This window comes from Ruditapes philippinarum, unplaced genomic scaffold (genome assembly GCF_026571515.1).
Source record: "Ruditapes philippinarum isolate M1 unplaced genomic scaffold, ASM2657151v2 ctg698_1_1_1_1, whole genome shotgun sequence".
In the NCBI taxonomy this organism is placed as follows: domain Eukaryota; kingdom Metazoa; phylum Mollusca; class Bivalvia; order Venerida; family Veneridae; genus Ruditapes; species Ruditapes philippinarum.
In genome coordinates this window covers 183876-189888 of record NW_026854781.1, presented here as the reverse complement: position 1 = coordinate 189888, position 6013 = coordinate 183876, and the positions used below count along the sequence as shown (strand labels likewise).

Below are 6013 nucleotides of genomic sequence, written 5' to 3'. Positions count from 1 at the left end.
TCTTCAGTTGTTAAACATCTAACATGTCTTAATCCAATAAAAACACATTAAACACATGTTTGAACCTTCTACAGAATTAAAAAAAAATGGATTTCTGAGGCATAATGTGCCTTTAAGGAAATTACATACTAAAACATTAAGTTGTATGTCTGTTAAGTTTAAAAAAAAACAGTAAAAAAAATAAGAAAATATAAGATAGAAACATCCGTGTACATATTCGAAAGCTTTTTATTTTTCTCCAAGACATATTTCTATAAATCATGCAAAGTGTTATAAAATATTTCTAAAAATTCGTAATGTAAAAGACAGAAAAATTCATAAAAAAAATGAAATAAAAACTGATATATAAAAAGTTTCAAAGAGATAGAATATAAGTGGTTACTGTACAGTTGCTAAAAGTTGAAATATGTGGTCACTATTTAGAAACTTAAAAATATTTTTTTAGAATGTTTTTATATAAACAATTTTAAAGCTGGAATTCATTATTTACCCATTCAACAATTAAAGCTATTTTGTATAAAGATTTGGTAATTAATAACAACTGTTTGACATTGTAATACTATGGATTTATTTTACCCCAGCCCCCACAATCCCCACCCTAAATTCATCCCCTTTTACTATTAGGTGTTCATAAATTGGTAACACTTGAAAAGCAAATGCATTTCCATGTCTATACAAATTGTTACAAACATATACATGAAGTTTATAAAAATGATTAAATATTTGTTTTCATTTTATTGTCTATAGTAACAAATGTTTATTCATACATTCATGAATCTAAAGATAGTAACATGTGTCTATTTATACATTCAAAATCTAAAGATAGTAACATGTGTCTATTTACAAATTCATGAATCTAAAGATAGTAACATGTGTCTATTTATACATTCCAAATCTAAAGATAGTAACATGTGTCTATTTATAAATTCATGAATCTAAAGATAGTAACATGTGTCTATTTATACATCCACAATTCTAAAGATAGATACATTCCAAATCCTTATGTAGTAAGATGTATCTATTTATACATGTATAAATCCATAAATATTACAATTGTGTTTTTTTCTAAATTATATGAATCTATAAAATAGTAACAGATGTTTATCATCACTTTATCAGATTCATATTATGGTAATAGACACATTAAGCGTGTGATGACTTTTATTTCTTGTTAGAAAACTCCCTATAATTCTTCACAAGAAAATAACAAATGTTTGTAAAGGGTAAGTAGGTAAATAATAAATTGATGAAAGTTATGGTTCCAGAAAGGCTATAATAAGAGTGCTGCATGAAAAACAAAATGTTTACATCTATCTACATAGGTCAAAAACTGTTCGATTTAACAATAACACAATTCACAAAAAAAACAAACACCATCGTCAGCCCCTTATAGGAGTTTTTTGTAATACTTTGATACAAACATTATCTATGTACAATATTTTGGCATGCAGCTACATTCATAACAATAAATCTCTAACATACATTATCACAACTGTCTCAATAAAGTCATCAGAGTTATTGCCCATTATTCATGTGATCATCAGAGTTATTGCCCATTATTCATTGGATTATATCATGCTAAATATAGCTAAAAACACTTTAAAACTGGGCTGCACTTCATATACAGTCCTAAGTGTATTGTAAAAGCTAGGACTTATACTGTAAACTGTAGGACTGACTTAAGACCATTTTAGTAAATATTTTCATACATGTATTTAGTAAAAGTTTTAGACTTTCATATAATTCATTCTCATGAGAAAAGTTTAAATCTGCTATGTTCATCAGCATCACTATATTCAGATACTGAAGAGACTTAACATAGGTGTGACATGAGACAGGACATTTTCTTTGAAACTGTCAGTCTTTCAAATTATCGATACAAAAAATATTTTAAGTATCTCATTATGAGTACTTAACCTAAAAGTAACAATAACTTTTAATGACTTTATCCAAACGTCTGATACTTTCACTTAAACTATAAGGTACCTTATCCTCACATTCCAAAACGAAGCAAATTTACAACTTGCAAAAAATAGTAGGCACATATTATAATAATGGGGAGCGAGGACATCCGAAAAAAAAAGCAGAAAGATATTAATACCTTTGTCTTTAAATAAAAACGAAAGTTTAAAAAATCGTAAAAAAATGCGAAAGTTCTCTGAATAAAACAGTAAAGAGTATATCTGATAAATTTTCCGTAATGTCCGTAAGCATTCGGTGAAAAGTTACGAGGAATATTTTCTCTTTTGTTTCGAGACTAATTTACATACATGTGACTTGTCTTTCAAACTGGTTTCTATGGCGATATTTGGAACCAGTTAATTCACCGTTATAAAAGGCTCCTAATGGTACACAAATATATCGAGCAATGTTATTGGTCGTTTGAATTCAAATGATCCAATCAGAGATCACATTACAATAACAAATGAAAGCCAGGCTTCTTAATACTGGCCAATCAGATACAGGAATACAATTTAAGCAAACCAATGAAAAGCATACATGAAAAAGAAACGTAATGGAGAAAATGTCTTTACAATTCAAAAGACACAAGTTTTTTTAAAACTTATAACCTAATCACAGTTGACATATTTAAACTACAATTTGTCTACGATTTTTAAAATTATTAACAATCAGAATTGTGAAATCAACACATCTTTGTAGATTTTTCTATTGAAATGAAAGGAATTTTCCTTCATAACATCTTAGAAAACTTTTCTCTTTGTATAAAATTACATAGTATACATTAAATTATACTGTACGAAAACAACCAATCAAATAAATCTACATGAGATTTCCTCCCCAGAAATATTAAAGAATGAATGAATAAATGAATGCACACTTTGTAGAAACTTCATGAAACAAGCGCCTCTATATACTAAAGTCAAAGCCTACAGTTAGTTAATATGGCAACATCTTTTTCCTCACTATTCTATGGATTTATACTGGTCAGCGGTATTAAAAATTCATCCAATCAGATCTTTGCTCCAGCAGGTCACATGACTTCAAGCAACCAATAATCAGTCACCATCAACAAAAAATACGTATATCACAGATCTTTTTTGTTCATCTAAAGTTAACTGTGTTAAGCGTAACAAGTCAGTTCTAGTATATACTCAATAATATAAAAATTTCTTGTCTACATTAATTTCACTTTCTTAGCCGGATTTGACTTGTGATCTCCACACACAACACGACAAAAGCATTATTACAGCTATATTCATCTTGCTCCATGACTTTTCCTTCCATTAGAGAGCTACCAAGGCCGGTAGCATAACGCGAGTGTGAACTCCATCCTCTACATGATTTATCCGTCATTCTTGCACCTTTTTTATCTGATCCATGCCACAATACTTTCATTGGCCTGTAACAAATATATAAAATATAAAGAACTGAATACAAGAAACCTGGCTGGTGCACCATAAAACCAAACTAAACAAAACCGACATTTGCAACATTTTTCTTTAAAACTAAACCTAAATACATGACATTGTAGAAGAGACTGTCATATAATGTAACCATGCTGATATTTAAAAATCGTCACGAGGGTAAGTAACTGTTTAAAATATTCAATGATTACCTCCCTTGTACATATCGACTCAGGTTATATTTCAACAACAACCTCTTATGTAGGGCAATATAACATGTCAAAAATCTTTATAACTAATAATATTCTAGGGGCTTTCTGGCACAGTTGTGAATGTTGAACAAATCAGTGTTGCCCATCATGGCTACTAATTACAATCCTGCCATTGTTTATTGATATTGAGGCATGTGGAAAGTGAAAAAATTATCAAACTAGCCTGCAGAATATCAATTATTCAAACAAAATACCTGAATGTCCCTATAATAAAAGATGCTATCATTTCTTTACATTACTGCACTGAAGGGCACCTAACTAAAATCTTCCTATGCCAGTAAAGCTAGATAGTTACTTGCATATCAGTTATCTACTGTTTACAGTCCGCAGCTAGAAAAAGCTGTCTTACACTAACCGTGTAAGATAAGTCGCGTGTTTTAAATGACGTCATTCCCATGTCATTGTGCCATTATGAATGAAGTTGTAAATTCATACACTACTGTAAGAAAAAAATGCTAAAGAAAAATATTAGTTTTCTGTAATTTCTTTTCAAAATATTATTAATTTGTAATATACAAGAAAAAGAATCAAATGCCAGCTGTTGTCACAGACAAGAGTATCTAGCAATTGGGAAACTGTGTAGCTGAAACTCCTCACAGCCTTGTTACTGTCGTAAACAGTAACCCTTGAGATAGATATTCCGGTCTGTACCGGCAGCTGATGTAACGATGTAAGATCCTTATTTGCCATAATTATGACCGTATTATTGTGAATTTAATAGCATATGTAGCACTTAAAAACAACAATTTAAACAATAGGAAAGAAATATACAAACCATTTGGGATCTTCTTTTACATTATTTCCATTAAAGGAGTAGATAGTTGCCCCATGGTTAAATGGTCCTCCTGCTCCACTAGTTAAATCATTCCACGAGTTAAATAAAATTTCATCCTGAAATAAAAATTCATTGAAACCATTGCTTTATAAATCAGTAACGCAGAAATGTTTTTTTAATTAACCTGTAACCTGCTGACCATGTGTTATAGGTTTGCTGTGTTTCTGAATTCAGAGAAGTCTAATTTTCAAAGTTTAGGAGATTATCAGATATCTAGGATATTGAATGAGTGTAGGTTCAATTCAGTCAATACTGAATTTATTTACAAGTTGATTTCAATTATATTGTGCCATCCTCTGGCGAGCAAAATATAACTTTGTTCAACGAGTTCAATAAATTCAGTAACAAACCTATTCTATTTATCACATACCCAAAATATTAAAGACTGTTTACTGTGCAAAAGAATCATTTTTCATTGACAGGCCTATAGTGTAACGCTAACATTTACACATCTTTACACTTATATGTTTGTATAATGCAATTGAGGTCACTTTAAAATACATTGCACAGCCCTGCAATACCATTTTTACGAAGCTGCAAAATCGGCACAGGTATGTGATGAATTCAATCAATCAAATTCCAAAATTGAGTTACATACCATATATAACCTGGTCAAACTGCAAGTATGTGCAAGCTGTAAAGGCTTCATTCTGGTGACAAAAGCTTATCTTTTTTTGGTTCCAGCAGGGTCAGGGAATTCATAATATCAAAACGCAATAACCATAACATGTTGCAATCAAAAATAGAAATCACTAATACAACATTTTGGTCCCTAATAAAAACTAGGATATAATACTATATGATATGTTCTGGATCTGAATCTGGATGGTACATTGCGGAGCCTTTCAGAAAGAAATGGGAGAGAAAAGTGAGTCCAATTGGATTATGGCTGATTTGAAGCAGTCTTAAACTGTCTTAGCTTGCACAACACTATCACTCAATTTATTCCAATCTGGACAATAATTTTAATTCATGGGAAAAATGATTGGGTATAACTAAGAGTTTTACACTGCACAGTTTTAAAGCATTTAGAGTGATTTATTATCCGATTTCAATTATGTTTACTGTAGTACAATTCTCAAGTCTTAGATGGAGGTAGAAGGGGAAGAAATTAAAATTATAATTATTTTAGTAGGAGCAAATCATATTAAACAGAAACGACTTAACTCAGAATATTATACAAGACTGATATCTTTTGACTTATGAACTAAGTAAAATGTTTATAGAAATGAAACTTTGAAAATCGATTTCTCACCTTAACAGACTTTTCATGCATATGAATATTATTTATGTTCTTTCTTTGAATATTTCTCATTTCACAAACATGAAATATTTACCTTCTTACCTTCCAAATGTCTTTAAAACATATCTATTTAAGCTCGATTGCAAAACAAGTTCTTGCAACTCATACTAATCACTTTTGTGTCTGTTTCCTGGAGCCAACCAGTACTGCGGTCCTATGAAGAAACATGTATGTGACTCGATTAGGGCTCGAACTCATTACCCCTGGGTTGACAGGCAGACCCCTTAACCACTACTTG

General features: G+C 30.6%; 1 long non-coding RNA gene across 1 annotated transcript; it reads right to left on the bottom strand.

Annotated features, from left to right (window-relative positions):
• Positions 1–210: 210 nt before the first annotated feature.
• On the bottom strand, positions 211–4529 carry LOC132741053 (uncharacterized). The gene is made up of 2 exons (XR_009627236.1): positions 4413–4529; positions 211–3361 (listed from the first exon to the last, which is right to left on the bottom strand). It is a non-coding gene; the product is annotated as an uncharacterized LOC132741053 (long non-coding RNA).
• Between the last annotated feature and the right edge of the window lie 1484 nt (positions 4530–6013).